We start from the raw sequence: 16,148 nt of genomic DNA, 5'->3' as shown, positions 1-16,148 counted from the left end.
CACATGTATAGTTGTCAGACATTGGGACAAAAGTTCTCCTGGGAATTTCCTTACACCTCGAGTGGGGCCTTGCAAATTCCACAGCCACCATTCTACAGGATAACCCCTGGTGCCTGTTGGACTTACGGGGATGCTTCAGTCCTACACCTTTATTCTCCAATGGATTGTTTTGAATTTGAAAATTGGGAAGGGAAGAAACCTCACCGTGAACCCCATCGTCCTCTCAGGCTGGTCAACCAGCAGAGATAGGAAGACACATGTATACTTGTCTGATAGGGCAAAAGGTCTCTTGGGAGGCCCCTTTAACCTGGAGAGGGGCCATGGAAATTCCGCAGTCACCATTCTCCAGGATAACCCCAAGCAACTGTTGGCCTTTTGGGGATGCTGAGTCCTAGAGCTTTCATCGTCCAGGGAATTTATTACAATGTGAAAATTGGAAGGGGAAGAAACCTCAGCCAGTACCCCATCATCCTGTCAGGCTAGTCAAAATGCAGAGCTGGAACGACACATGCATACTCGTCTGATATTAGGCCAAATGGTCTCTTGGGAGGCCCCCTTCACCTGGAGTGGGGCCTTGCAAATTCCATAACCACCACTCTCCAGGATAACCCCCAGCAACTGCTGGCCTTACGGGGATGCTTCAGTCCTACGCCTTTCATCCCCAAGGGATTGTTTGGAATTTGAAAATTGAAAAAGGCAAGACACCTCAGCCTGAAACTCATATTCCTTTCAGGCTAGTCAACCTGCAGAACTGGAACGGCACAGGTATGACTGTATGACAGTGGGGCAAAGGTTCTCCTGGGAATTTTCTTACACCTCGAGTGGGGCCTTGCAAATTCCACAGACACAATCCTTCAGGATAACCGCCAACGCCTTGCAAATTCCGCAGCCACCATTCTCCAGGATAACCCCAGGCAACTGTTGGCTTTACGCGGATGCTTCACTCTTACACCTTTCATCCCCAAGGTATTGCTTTAAATTTGAAAATTGAGAAGGGAAGAAACCTCACCGTGAACCCCATCATCCTCTCAGGCTGGTCAACCAGCAGAGATAGAAAGACACATGTATACTAGTCTGATAGGGCAAAAGGTCTCTTAGGAGGCTCCTTTCACCTGGAGTGGGGCCTTGCAAATTCCACAGCCACCATTCTCCAGGATAAACCCAGGCAACTGCTGGCCTTTTGGGGATGCTGAGTCCTAGAGCTTTCATCGTCCACGGGATGTATTACAATGTGAAAATTGGATGGGGAAGAAACCTCAGCCTGTACCCCATCATCCTGTCAGGCTAGTCAAAATGCAGAGCTGGAACGACACATGTACACTTGTCTGACCTTGGGGCCAAAGGCCTCGTGGGAAATCCCTTTCACCTCAAATGGGGCCCTGCAAATTCTAAAGCCACCAGGCCTCTTTTGGCCTTAGCGGGATGCTGAGTTCCAGCGCATTCATCGCCAAGGGGCTGTATTTTATTTGAAAATTGGAAAGGGAAGAAACTGCGCCCTGAACCCCATCATCCTCTCAGCCTGGTCAACCTGCAGAGATGGAGCGACACATGCATAGTAGTCTGATATTAGGCCAAATGGTCTCTTGGGAGACCCCTTTCACCTGGAGTGAGGCCTTGCAAATTCCATAACCACCACTCTCCAGGATAATCCCCAGCACTTGCTGGCCTTACGGGGATGCTGCAGTCCTACACCTTTCATCCCCAAGGGATTGTTCTGAATGTGAAAATTGGGAAGGAAGAAACCTCACCGTGAACCCCATTATCGTCTCAGGCTGGTCAGCCAGCAGAGATAGAAAGACACATGTATACTTGTCTGATAGGGCAAAGGGCTCTTGCTAGGCCCCTTTCACCTGGAGTGGGGCCTTGCAAATTACACAGCCACCATTCACCAGGATAACCCCAGGCAACTGATGGCCTTTTGGGGATGCTGAGTCCTAGAGCTTTCATCGTCCAGGGCAGGTATTACAATTTGAAAACTGGAAGGGGAAGAAACTTCAGCCTGAGCCCCATCATCCTGTCAGGCTAGTCAAAATGCAAAGCTTGAATGACACATGTATGAACTTGTATATATGTATGATGTATGACACATGTATGAACAAGTCTGAACTTGGGGCAAAGGGTGTATTTGGAGACCCCTTTCACCTCGTGTGCGTCCCTACAAATTCTATAGACATCATTCTCTAGGATTAGCTCAGGCCACTGTTGGCCTTACGGGGATGCTGAGTCCTACAGCTTTCATCCCCAAGGGAATGTTTGAACTTGAAAACTGGAAGGGGAAGACACAATCCTCTCAAGCTGGTCAACCTGTACAGATGGAACGACGCATGTATGCTTGCCTGATCTTGGGGCAAAAGGTCTATTAGGAAACCCCTTTCACCTCAAGTGGGGCCATGCAAATTCTGCAGCCACCATTCTCCAGGATAACCCCGGGCCTCTGCTGGCCTTAGGGGAATGTTGAGTCCTACAGTTTTCATCCCCAAGGAATTGTTTTGAATTTGAAAATTGGAAAGGGAAGACACCTCGGCCTGAACCCCATCATCCTCTCAGGCTGGTCAACCTGCAGAGATGGAACGACACGTATACTTGTCTGATCATAGGGGGAAGAGGTCTCTTGATAGGCTCCTTTCAACTCAAATGGGGCCTTGCAAATTCTGCAGCCACCATTCTCCAAGATAACACCGGGCCTCTGTTGGCCTCAGGGCTATGCTGAGTCCTACAGCTTTCATTCCCAAGTGATTGTTTTGAATATGAAAACTGGAAAGAGGAGAAACCTCAGCTTGAACCCCATCATCCTCTCAGGCTGGCCAATCTGCAGAGTTGGAATGACACATGTACACTTGTCTGATATTGGGGCAAAAGGTCTCTTGGGAAACCCCTTTCACCTCGATTGGGGCCAGGCAAATTCTACAGCCACCATTCTCCAGGATAACCCTTGGCCTCTATTGGTCTTAGGCAGGTGCTGAGTCCTAGAGCATTCATCGCCAAGGGACTGCATTTAATTTAAAAATTGGAAGGGGAAGAAACCACACCCTGAACCCCATCATCCTCTCCGGCTGGTCAACCTGCAGAGTTGGAACGACACATGTATATTTGTCCGATCTTTGCGCAAAAGGTCCCTTGGGAGATCCCTTTCACCTTGAGTGGGGCCTTGCAAATGCTGCAGACACTATTGTCCAGGATAACCCTGGGCCCCTGTTGGCCTTACGGGGATGCTGAGTCCTAGAGCATTCATCTCCAAGGGACTGTATTTAACTTGAAAATTGGAAGGGGAAGAACCTGGGGCACAAAGGACTCTTGGGAAACCTATTTCACCTCGAGTGGGCCTGTGTTGCAGTCACCATATTCCATGATATGGAACCTTTTGCATTTGTCGGCCTTTCCAGGATGCTAATACCCCTTTCACCTCAAGTCAGGCTCTGCAAATCCTGCAGCCACCAAGCTCAAGGAAAATTCTGTGCCTCGGTTGGCCTTTTGGAGAAACTGAGGCCTAGAGCTTTCACTGAAAAGGGACTGCTATGGATTAAAGAATTGTGAAGGGAAGAAACCTCAGCCTGAATCCCAGGATCGTTTCAGGCTAGTCAGCCTGCAGAGCTAGACTGGCACATGTATCCTTGTCTGACCTTAGGGCACAAAAGTCTCTTAGGAGACCCATTTCGCCTTAGGTGGGGATTTGCAAATTCAGCAGCCACAATGTTCCAAGATAACCCTGTGCCTTTGTCCTGTCGCTTACAGTTTTCTTCGAAAAGGGACTGCTCTGGATTAAAACCTTGGGAAGAAAAGAAACTTGAGCCTGAAACCCAGGATCCTTTCATGCTAATCAGCCTGCAGAGCTGGACCAACACATGTATCCTTGTCTGACTTTGGGACACAAAGATCTCTTGGGAGACCCATTTCACCTCGAGTAGGGCTGTGCAAATTCCGTAGCCACCATGTTCCATGATAACCCTTTGCCTTTGTTGGCCTTTCACGGATGCTGAGGCCTAGAAGTTTCATTATTGTTGTTGTAATTATTAACCTCTTCCCCAAATTCACCACCACACCTTGGCGAGTCCTTGAGTCACTTAGGTTTGGACACACTGAGGGCTAAGGGACCCTTTGGGACACTGTCCCGTCTACAAGAGACAGAGGCCCTCCCCCAAAACACAATAGCATCAGACCACTAGCTCTAAAGACGAAACAAATGGCAGTGTAATGTTTAATCCCAAAACTTGAACTATGCTCTGAGAGTGGAAAAGCACAAGTGGAGGGGATGTTTTTGAATGGGATAAAAGCAACCAGCTTCTGGAATATCTCTAGTCCCGCAGCCCAGAAGGAAAGATAATTACTGGATTGAATTCTGCAGACCGTTTGCAAGGAAGTATGGATGAACAAACCTCAATAAAATCTAACATTCTTGCTGGAGCACTAGATTGTAAACTCTTCAAGGGCAGTGATCGTGTTTACCGACTCCACTGTACTGTAGTCTTCCAAGTACTTAGTACAGTACAGAAACGCACTGGGCATATCACTCCCCTCCTCAAAATCTCTCCATCACCTCCCTTCTTTCTCCAGCCCAGCCCACACACTCCGCTCCTCTGCCGCTAATCTCCTCACCGTACCTCGTTCTCGCCTGTCCCGCCATCGACCCCCGGCCCCCTGGCCTGGAATGCCCTCCCTCCACACATCCGCCAAACTAGCTCTCTTCCTCCCTTCAAAGCCCTACTGAGAGCTCACCGCCTCCAGGAGGCCTTCTCAGACTGAGCCCCCCCCCCCGCTTTTCCTCTTCTCCTCCTCCTCCCCATCGCCCCTCTCCCTCTGCCCTTCCCCCTTCCCCTCCTCAAAGCATTTGTCTATATTTGTACATATTTATTACTCTATTTTATTAATGATGTGTATATAGCTATAATTCTATTTATTCTGTTGGTATTGACACCTGTCTACTTGTTTTATTTTGTTGTCTGTCTCCCCCTTCTACACTGTGAGCCCGTTCTTGGGTAGGGACCGTCTCTATATGTTGCCGATTTGTACTTCCCAAGCGCATAGTACGGTGCTCTGTACACGGTAAGTGTTCAATACAATTGAATGAATGCAGTACTATGAACACAGAAAATGCTCAATAAATACCACTGACTGAATTACTGACTGAGGGCAAAAACAGTCACAAGCAAACTGAATTTGTGATGAAGAATCAAGGAAAAACTACAAAGCTTAGATAGTACGAGCCTGAAAGGGATAGCTAGAGACTTTTAACTACACCACCTTAGAGGCTTAGGTAAAATGTTTGCCCCAGAGCACAACACTCAGGCAACTATCAGTAATCCCACAGGGGTAACTGGCAGGGTAAAGGGGTTACTGGAAGGCAGAGGAGGGAGGGAAGGAGGGAGAGAGAGAGAGAGGAAAAGTCATCCTTTTAAACAGAGAAAGCTCACTCGAGTGAGGACATGACAGCCCCTAGTCTGTTCTGCCTATATTAAGAAACAGGGAGGTTTCAGTGTTATCAGGACAAGCAATTATGAGAAAAAAGAACCTGGGGCAGGCAGTGCAAAGACCAAGGGCCAAGTGACAAGAGGAACACTTGGAAGGGAATTTCAGTAAAGGTTCAGTCTGGGAGGGAAGTTCAACGAAAGGACAAACCACATTTTAGAATATGGGAAGGTGAAAGGCCAGACACACTTAACCAGAGGAGGGACAAAGCAATGGGCCTGGAACTTGGAACCAAGCTCTACAAACATTTCAGTTTGCAACCCACCGCACCCCACACACATGGCACCTTTAATACTTGCCCTGAGCGACACTGGACAGTGGAACTGGACTTACCCCAGACATTTCTGGGCTCCCAGACCATCACTGAAATCCTGCCCTACCCTGTTCACGGCCTCTCGCTGACCCCGCACCGGGGCAGGGCTGAGGTTCATGGACTTCAGGCATGCCACCATGTTCCACACCTCTCACCCAAATATTACCTCATCAGAAGTATTTGGCAGAGGTACCCAAGCTGAGAGGATATCTAACAAGTCCCATGAGCTGCTGTGGGGGAACTCCGCTTTACAAGGATGCGGTAGCCAGCCCCAGGAGCCGAGTCTGTGCCTCGCTGTGGCCTCGAGGGGCCCAGCCAACAGCTGGCTAGACAAACCGTACCAAGTTAGACCCTCTTCCATAGACCCCTGCCCGATGAGCCTGAGACCAGAATGCTGGCCCTCACTCCTCCATTTCCAGCCTCTTCTGGACCTGAGGGACAGTGTCCTGGCAGTTCTATGCCATCGGGCATGTGCAAAAGAATCACAAAGGAGAGTTTCCGTGAGTTTGAGGAACCCAAAGTTCAAACAGCTCTGGGGAACTTCCTTTGGGCTCAGGGCGAGGCTTCGGAACAGGCACAGATAGGCATCTGGTGACTTCTGCTCTGGCCGGGGCCCCCGCGCTTCAGGGACTGAAAGCCTCCACTACGCCACGCCTGCTAACGGGGATGTGAGGGGGTGGGATACTCGACCACTCATCCAAAGGGGGTACAGCCGGGCAACAAGTCCTTGGAGGAGGTGAGAACCCTCGGCACATCGCCTAATCTCCCTCTCCGGCCGGGGACAAAGCGCAGAAACTTAAAAGACAGCCTTGAGGTCTGTTGAGGTCCATTGCTACCCTCTTCTGCTCCATGTCAGGAACAGCAAGCTGGCAAAACCCAACCTGTGGAGAGCCCCCCAACAGCATCCGGGACTCCCACCCGAGCCTGGCAGTAATGGCCCTTCTGTCCCTTTTCCAGAAATCACATGGGAAGGAGGGAATGAGCCTGCAAACAGGTTCCCCAAGAAGGACTGTGTTCCGCAGCAGAATGGAACAGGGAAAACTCTCCATTAAAAGCAATTACAAATAAGGGAAAAAAAATAAGAGTAGAAGTGAAGGACAGAAGATCTGTGGGGCTGGGGCAACTATCAGAGCGCTTAAGGAGCCTAGAGGGCTCCAAACTGTGACAGAAGCCTGGACAAACTCAGGTGGGCTCTGGCCTCACCTCCCTTCTTCCCTTCTTCACCCCTGGGTCACCTGGCTCCTTTTCTAGCTTCCTCTGCCCACGGAGGAGAAAATCACCCACACTGCAAAGATATTAGCTGGAGGAAGAGGCATATGAGAGTAGATTTCTTTTAAAGAATTACTGTTCAAATATTTTGCTATTTGGGGAACTTCAAAGCTGAATGGTAACTCTTGGGACCCAGGGGATGCAGCCACAGAAACAAGTTGCCCAGACCCGCTGTTCCCCTCAGTCTCGGAACAGTGAGGAAACACCAGCAGCCCCAGAGTGAGGCCATATGCCACTAGACCCGAGGACTGAAGTCAGAGGGAAAAAAGCTGCTCACCCCATCAGAACTTCCCCCGTTTTCAACCCATGAACAATGAGAAAACACCAGCAGCAGAGCGACAGCCCAGACACTCCTTAACCACCAGACCCAAGGCCTACAGCAGGCAAAGAAACAAAGTTGCCCAGCCATCACCCCATTAGGACCTCCATCAGCCCCCATTCTCAAGCCCAGGAACAGCGAGAAAACACCATGAGCACCAAAGTCCCAAGGCCGGTAACCACAGAAAATTACCACTGGGACTTCCCACCAGCCCCTTCTCCTTTTTTATGGTATTTGTTACACGCTATGTACCAGACACTGTATTAATCCCTGGGGTAAACACCAGATAATTTGGTTGGACACAGACTCTGTCCTACATAGGGTTCAAGGTCTTACTCCCTGTTTTAAGATGAGGAACCTGAGAGGCCCAGAGAAGTGAAGTGACTTGACCAAGGTCACACAGCAGACAAGTGGGAGAGCCGGATTTCTTACTTTTAACAATGTTAATAATAACAATATGATAACAATCACTGTGCTATTTGTTAAGGGCTGTAGCTTCAGGATAAACAGGTCAGACACGATCCCTGTCCCACACAGGGCCCACAGTATTAGGGGAAAGGGAGAACAGATGTTTTAATCCCTACTTTACAGGGGAGAAAACTGAAACACATGGAAGTTTCTTAGCCCACAAGTAGTAAGAAAACACCAGCTGCAGCAAAGTGACACCCCAGACACTCTCATACCACTGGACCCCAGACCTGCGGCCAAAGAAAAAAGCTGCCCAGCCCTCCCCACCACCCCCACTGGAACATTTCACCGATTCCCATGCTTAGCCAGAAACAGTGAGAAAACACCAGCAGCAGTAGTGATCACCCCCCAGGGCTTAATGCTTCTTTCTGCCATAGTCCTGTAACTGATGTGCTGCATCAGTCCAGGAACACTGGACTAGGAACATTCTGGAAATAGTGAGTAATGAGAAGCCAAAATAACTGCCACAAGCTGACCCTTCTTCTTCAAGATGATGATGATACAGATAATAAAATGCACTATTTGAAGAAATAGTCATGCGCATGTGGTGGCAGTCAAGGCTTGTACATGACCACAATGGGTGTCGGGGGGGGGTTCTTAATACAAGGGTCTTCATAAACTTAATCTCCTCACTATTGGAGAAGTTAGTGAATGGAAGCAGTCTTGATAATGATGGAGTCTTTCATCAGGAATGATGGATGAGCTTTGGTACTGAGTAAAATCATTTGTTGTGCCACTGGTGTCTTGCTCTGTGGCACTCGCCCTCTCTCATCTAGTGTTTCCACTAGGGCACAAAGTACAACAAAGGAGTTGGTGGGCAGGGGTGCAGTACATGGAGGTTTCTTATGTGCAGGACTCACTAACCACCCAAGTGACTTCAGCACGGTGCCAATGCCGTGCCAAGATACCAAGAAGTGGAAAGTGGTTACCTTAGTAGCTGCTGTGGTCTTCACCGCCCACGTTAGCCAGCTAAGGATTCCTGCCGGGCCTGTCCACCTTGCAGAAAACCCTAGGAAGTTCTTTGGTCAGAAACCTTCCCCACTGACGGCAGCGCCCCAGCAGACAGATCCAGGCTAGAAGAGCAATAAACCCTCAAAACATCCATTTTCACCCTTTAGAACGCAAGGAAGTCTTGGCAACTCATTTTCGTAAACAACTTGGAAACCCAGATTCGACTCAGTTATTAATATATGAGCGCTGTCCCCAATGTCAACTCTGAACACTTTTTTTTTTAAATGGTATTTGTTAAGCACTTACTACGCACCAGGCACTGTACCAAGCGCTGGGGTAGATACAAGATAATCAGGTTGGGCACAGTCCCTGTCCCACCTGAGGCTCGCAGTCTACGTCTTAGCCATCATTCTGCTGAAATTGAACATTTACCCCTATGTTATTTCAATGTTCTTGCAGAAGGATATTTTGTCTTCCAAGAAACAGAATATTCAACATTTCACTTCAACCTCTAGGTATCACTTTGCACCTACTTTAAATAGGTGTCCTTCGGGTTCAGAGATGACATGATTGATGGGGAGATTTTTATCAGTACGCACACACGTAGCTGATAGAACATATGTAGGTACATCACTGGCATATAAGACTGCCTCTTGTTGCTCTATCACACTGGCTCTCTTCATTTTTCCCTCCTTTTTGTCCCAATCTTCCTGAAACCTCTACTTTAAGGCTGTCACCTCATTAATTGCTGCACACCAGGCCAAACTGCAGCAGTCTCCCAACCGTCCATGCTTATGTCTTGTCGTTTGCGTTTTTGCTTCACGGTGGGTTTTTTTTTTAATGGTATTTGTTAAGCGCTTCTGTTTCACACTCTTTTCTAAGCGCTGGGGTAGACACAAGTGAATTAGGTTGGGCATGGTCCCTGTACCCTCATGGGGCTCACAGTCTAAGTAGGGGGGAGAACTGAGGAACAGCAAAGTGACTTGCCCAAGGTCATACGGCAAGCATTTGGCAGATGTGGGATTAGAACCCAGGTCCTCTGATTCCCAGTACCGTGCTCCTTCCCCTAGCCCACGCTGCTTTCAAGCGTTACTTCTGTCCACCCGATTTACAGTGACTCCATTTCAGCTGCTTGGGAATCACACCCTTGTCCACTCTCCTCTCACGTATTGCTGCCAAGTGACCTCGTTCAAAATACCATCATTCAGTTAGCAGTTACTATGCAGCAACGTGAATATACTTTCAAAAGTTTTTAACTCCTTCTGTGGCACTCCTATGCTTTTCGTGAGTACCGTACAATGGTCGCTATCAGTCAAAAGTTCTAAATCACTCTTTTGCAAGTTGCTCTCCCAGATAAACCCAATTCTGAATCAGCCCACAGCTACTCCTCACTTAATGCTGCAGTTATAGTCTTGAAAATGAAAGTGAAATAAGATATTACGTTGCACAAATCCAATTTCCCCGTAGAAGAGTAGCCCTTAGAAGGGAGGTTTTGTTGCCAGGAATTGTGGGGATCCAGACAAGCTATTATATACATATACAATTTAAGGTCTAAACAATTTTAAAGAATCTCATGAACCAGTGATGGTGATAAAGTTTGACCGAGGAAAGAAAAACTATAGCTTAGTACCCAATCTACAAATTTTCCTGGATTTTTGCACTTTTTTGAGTCATGGCCCTGGGTGATGCAATCACAGCACATTAGAAACATTCAGGGAATACTTATGCTGGACAGACACAACTTTTACACTGGCTGCCACACTGCAGCAGGAGCATCACTTGGTCTACCTCACAAGCAGTAACCGTACACTGATTTTAAAAGGTTGAGATGGAGTAATTAACAGTACTTGTAATGATGAACAGTTCTAACCGGTAGGACTCTGTGAGAAGTACCTGCACTTGAAGTTAAACATTCTTTGCTGGTTTCAACTTTCTAATTTCTCCAACCTTGTCCACCGCATGAGTTTTCATAATCTGGCCTTCCATTCTTTTGATGAAGCCAAGGTGAATTTTGATCATGTTTCTTCTTTTTCTCTTCCAAAGCTGAGAGCACAAAATAAATGTTGCTATTATTATTAATAATAATAATATTTGTTAAGTACATACTACGGGCCAAGCATTGTACTAAGCACTGGAGTAGATACAAGATAGTCAAGATTGGACAATGACCCTGTCCCATTTTGCACTCAGTTTTAAGTAGGATGGAGAACAGGTATTTAATCCCCATTTTACAGAAGAGAAAACTGAAACCTAGAGAAGTGAAGTGACTTGTCCAAGGTTACCTAGCGGGCAAGTGGCAGAGCTGGGATGAGAAGCCAGGTACTCTGAATTCTGGACCCAGGCTCTTTCCCCTGAGGCCATGCTGCTTCCCAATCCTCTCCTCCACCAAACTTTCCCACTGTAGCCGGCAACACCACCATCCTCCCTATCTCTGAAACCTAAAACCATGGCAACCACGACTCCTCCCTCTAACGCTCATATTCAGTCTCCCTAAAACCTTTGGGTTTTTCCTCCATATTGCCTGGATCCAACCTGATTAAACTGTATCTACCCCAGCGCTTGGAACGGTCCTTAGCAAGTACCATAATTATTATTATTATCCACCCTTCATTTCCTGGCTTGACTACTTTATCAGCCTCCATACTAATCTACCTGCCTTTGGTCTCTCCTCTCTCCCATCCATACTTTGCTCTGTCACACTGTACTCTCCCAAGCGCTTAGTAGTGTTCTGCACACAGTAAGCGCTCAATAAATACGACTGACTCTGCTGCCCAGATAATTTTACTAAAAAGTCATTCTGCTAAGCTTTCCACTCCTTCAAAACCTTTAATTTCTATTCCTTTCAATTTCAAGCAGAAATGTCTAAACACTGGCTTTAAGGCCCTCCAACAGCTCTCTATTTATCCACTCTTTTCCCACTGCACCCCAGCTCATATTACTCCCAAGCTAACCTATTGATTGTGTCTCATTCGCATCTCTCCTGCCTCCAATTTATTTATTTTTTTAATGGTATGTGTTCAGCATATATGTTGCCGATTTGAGCTTCCCAAGTGCTTAGTACAGTGCTCTGCACACAGCGCTCAATGAATATGACTGAATGAATGAATGAAGCACTATGTGCTAACCACTGTACTAAGCGCTGGGGTAGGACCAAGTATAATCAGGTCAGGCACAGTCCCTGTTCCACATCAATGTTATTGATTCATTCATTCAATCATATTTATTAAGCGCTGTGTGCAGAGCACTGTACTAAGCACTTGGAAAGTACAACTCAACAACAAACAGAGACAATCCCTGCCCAACAACGGATGAATGCTTACTGTCTACAAAGCACTGTACCAAGCGCTTGGGAGAGTCCAACAGAGTTGTTTTGTTCCATTGTTGTTTTTTTTAAATGGCTTTTGTTAAGCGCTTACTATGTGCCAGGCACTGAACTAAGAGCTGGTGCGGATACAAGGTAATCAGGTTGGACACATTCCATGTCCCACATGGGGCTCACAAGTCTTAATCCCCAATTTACAGATGAGATAACTGAGGCACAGAGAAGGTCACTTTTCAGACAAGTGGCAGAGCCAGGACTAGAACCCAGGTCCTTCTGATTCCCAGGCTCATGCTCTATCCATTAGGCCATGCTGCTTTAAAAATAATACCTTGGCTTCCTACAGCGCTTTCATTGAGAAAGCGCTCTCACATTAATAGGCTCATTTCAACCCTCACAACAACCCTGTGAGGAAGGGAGAGAAGGCAGGTATTATTATCCCCATTTTTACACATAGGGAAACAAATACAGAGAAGTTAAGTGACTCACCCACAGTCACACAGCAGGCTGGCACAGCTCAAACTCGAACTCAGGTCCTCTGGCTCCTAGACCGAAGCTCTGACACTTCGTTCCCAGCCCACAACGAACTTACGGTTTACAGTCACGGGGCTCAAGGTCTAAGTAGGAAGGAGAACAGGTATTCATTAATTAATTCATTCAATTGCATTTACTGAGTGCTTATTGTGCGCAGAGCACTGTACTAAGCACTTGGAAAGTACAGTTCAGCAATAGAAAGAGAAAATCCCTGCCCACACCAGGCTTACAGTCTAGAAGGGGGGGGGGGGGGAAGACATCAAAACAAGTAAACAGGCATCAATATAAATAGAATTATAGATGCATACATATATACTTAAGTGCCGTGGGGTGGGGGGAGAGCAAAGGGAGTGAGTTGAGGTGATACAGAAAGGAGGGGGAGCTGAAGAAAAGGGGGGCTCAGTCTGGGAAGGCTTCCTAGAGGAGGTGAGCCTTCAGTAGCGCTTGGGGTGGGTGGCTGATTGTTTGGCGGCTTTGAGGAGGGAGGACGTTCCAGGCCAGAGGTAGTACGTGGGTCAGGGGTCGACAGTGGGACAGGCGAGAACAAGGCACAGTGAGCAGGTTAGCACCAAAGGAGCAGAGTGTGCAGGCTGGGATGAAGAAGGAGAGAAGAGAGGCGAGGTAAGAAGAGGCAAGGTGACAGAAAGCTTTAAAGACCATAGTGAGGACTTTTTGTTTGATATGGAGGTTGAGAGCAAACCACTGGAGATTTTTGAGGAGGAGGTGACATGCCCTGAACATTTCTGTAGAAAGATAATCCGGGCAGCAGAGTGAAGTATGGACTAAGGTGGGGAGACACAGGAGGTATTGAATCCCCATTTTACAACTGAGCAAACAGACACACAGAAGTCAAGCAACTTGCTCATGGTCAAACAGCAGGCAGGTGGCAGAGACAGGTTTAGAACCCAAGTCCTCTGACTCCCAGACTTGGGCTCTTTCCACTGGGCCACGCTGCTTCTCCGATCCCTTTTTTTATTTTTTTGGTACTGTTATTTATGGTATTTGTCAAGCGCTTACCATATGCCAAGCACTGTTCTAAGTGCTGGAGTGTATACAAAATCATCAGGTTGGAAACAGTCCCTGCATCACATGGGGCTCACAGTCTTAATCCACATTTTATAGTTGAGGTAACTGAGGCACAGAAAAGTTGAAAGTTAATGGATAGAGCACAGACCTGGTAGTCAAAAGGCCTTGAATTTTAATCCTGGCTCCGTCACCTGTCTGCTGTGTGACCTTGTGCAAGTCACTTCACTTTTCTGTGCTTCAGTTATCTCATCTGTAAAATGGGGACTAAGTCCTACGTGGGACAGGGACTGTGTCCAACCCAATTTGCTTTTATCCACCCCAGCACTTAGTGCAGTGCCTGGCACATAGTAAGAGATTAACAAATACCACAATTATTAGTAGGAGTAAGTGGTTAAATACCATTTTTTAAAAAGTGACTTGCCCATGCAGAACCGGGATTGGAACCCAGGGCTTCCGACTCCCAAGCCCATGCTGCTTCTCTTGTCATTCAATCGTATTTCCTGAGTGCTTACTGTGTGCAGAACACTGTACTAAGCGCTTGGTCACATCCTACTTCCTGCCATGAACTCCCTGCCCCATCATATCCACCAGATCACAGTTCTCCCAATCTTCAAAACCCTTCTGAGATCACATCTCATTCAGGACACTTTCCTCCATCAATCTTTCTTCTCCCCAGGTCCTACTCCCACCCCCAAATACCACCTCAGTATTTCTGTGCCAACTACACACTCACACGCTCCCGCCCTTAGCATTTCTGTTCCTAACAACCTTGATTTAAGCATTTACTCATCTATCCACATACCAATTTTTCCTTTCTCTTCCAGCCGTATATTATTTTGTTTCAACCTCCCCTGCTAGAATGTAAACTCCTTGAGGGCAGAGACCGTCTTCTAATTCTACAGTAGACTCTCAAATATTATCAACTGATCAGTGGACTACAATTAAGGGCCGCAATATGTTCTGAATTCTCATTTGCGGCCACCACATATTCTAAAGGCAAACCAATCTAAAATTAGCCTAATTATGAAAAACCATTACTGTTTAATTATATGTATTCACTAACCATATTTCAACATGCTAAGCACCATACTGTGGCTGGGGAAAACAAAATGAAAGTCAAAAAAAAATCCAGCTTTTTAACGCTCTTGATAATGTCCATAAAAACCAATGAAGAACAGGGAAAATGGTTCAGTTTAGCAGTTCAGTCACTCCAGGACCAACCATTACTGTTTAATTATATGTATTCACTAACCATATTTCAACATGCTAAGCACCATACTGTGGCTGGGGAAAACAAAATGAACGTCAAAAAAAATCCAGTTTTTAAAAGCTCTTTATAATGTCCATAAAAACCAATGAAGAACAGGGAAAATGGTTCGGTTTAGCAGTTCAGTCACTCCAGGACCTACCTCAAGGCTTCAAATTTTCCACGACTCGAACAGATCGAAGGCCACACAGCTCGTTGCTCTGCCCTCTGCCTCGGTAGGATCGGGTTTCTTCCAGTCGTAGCGGCTTCACTCCCTCGCGCCACCCTCTCAGATCTCCGCTGTTGGAGAGATCCCAAACCAGTTGAATTGGAATACTTTAAAGGTATTTAAGCAAACGAGAACTTGAAAAAAAACTTTCATTCGGAACATTGATTCTGGCCAAAAAAAAACATTTCTGTGCTGGGGAAAAACATTTCTACATCCCACGCCGCCCACGTTGGGGGGAGTTTCTGCCACTTCTATCAATCGTATTTATTGAGCTACTGTGTGCAGAGCACTGTACTAAGCTTCTAACAGAACTTCTAATAGAATGGACGCCCTCCCCAACAACTTTGACTATTTGATGGCACTCTCTCGCCAGGCACCTGAAACAAAACATTTTGCAAACAACTCCACGATCATTAATTATCTTTAAAACAGCGAACCAGGCCCGTTTCAGGCCGCTGCTCGCTCTTACAGAATGCGACTGGCGAATGGTGTTTAGCCTTGGTTGGCGGCTACGGGTTGATCTCACTCGAGAATTTTGGCCACCACCACGTAGTGTTTATTTTCAAAAATGACCATTTAAGTAATAATAATGATAGCATTTATTAACGATGTGCAAAGCACTCTTCCAAGCGCTGGGGGGGTTACAAGGTGATCGGGATGTCCCACGGGGGGGGGGGGGGGGCTCACAGTCTTCATCCCCATTTCACAGGTGAGGGAACTGAGGCACAGAGGAGCCAGTGTGCATTTACCTTGAAGGGCCATCTGCCTTTTCCGGGCGACAGGCCCGAGTTCTTTGGCTTCGCTGTAAAAGCTACGTTTTTAGCTGACATTATGTAGAGGCGTCAAACGGCCATCCCCAAAAGGCTCCTCTGAGGTTTCCAAATGAAAACCGCCCCCTCAAAAAAGCGTCTCCCGCCCAGACTACAACGGGGAGGGCGGCCATCTTCCCGTGGGGGGGGGTTGTGAGGTGAGAGGGTGACTGAGGAGAATAAAGGCCGCGGGCCCACGGCT

The 16,148-nt window shown here is 47.2% G+C and overlaps 1 long non-coding RNA gene across 1 annotated transcript; it reads right to left on the bottom strand.

The window, feature by feature from the left end:
• Positions 1–10,412: 10,412 nt before the first annotated feature.
• LOC119919898 lies at positions 10,413–15,193 on the bottom strand. Its single transcript, XR_005447738.1, has 2 exons — positions 15,072–15,193; positions 10,413–10,826 (listed from the first exon to the last, which is right to left on the bottom strand). It is a non-coding gene; the product is annotated as an uncharacterized LOC119919898 (long non-coding RNA).
• Positions 15,194–16,148: the final 955 nt, after the last annotated feature.

This window comes from Tachyglossus aculeatus, chromosome X1 (genome assembly GCF_015852505.1).
Source record: "Tachyglossus aculeatus isolate mTacAcu1 chromosome X1, mTacAcu1.pri, whole genome shotgun sequence".
NCBI lineage: Eukaryota > Metazoa > Chordata > Mammalia > Monotremata > Tachyglossidae > Tachyglossus > Tachyglossus aculeatus.
This window is presented reverse-complemented; position numbering and strand designations above follow the sequence as displayed.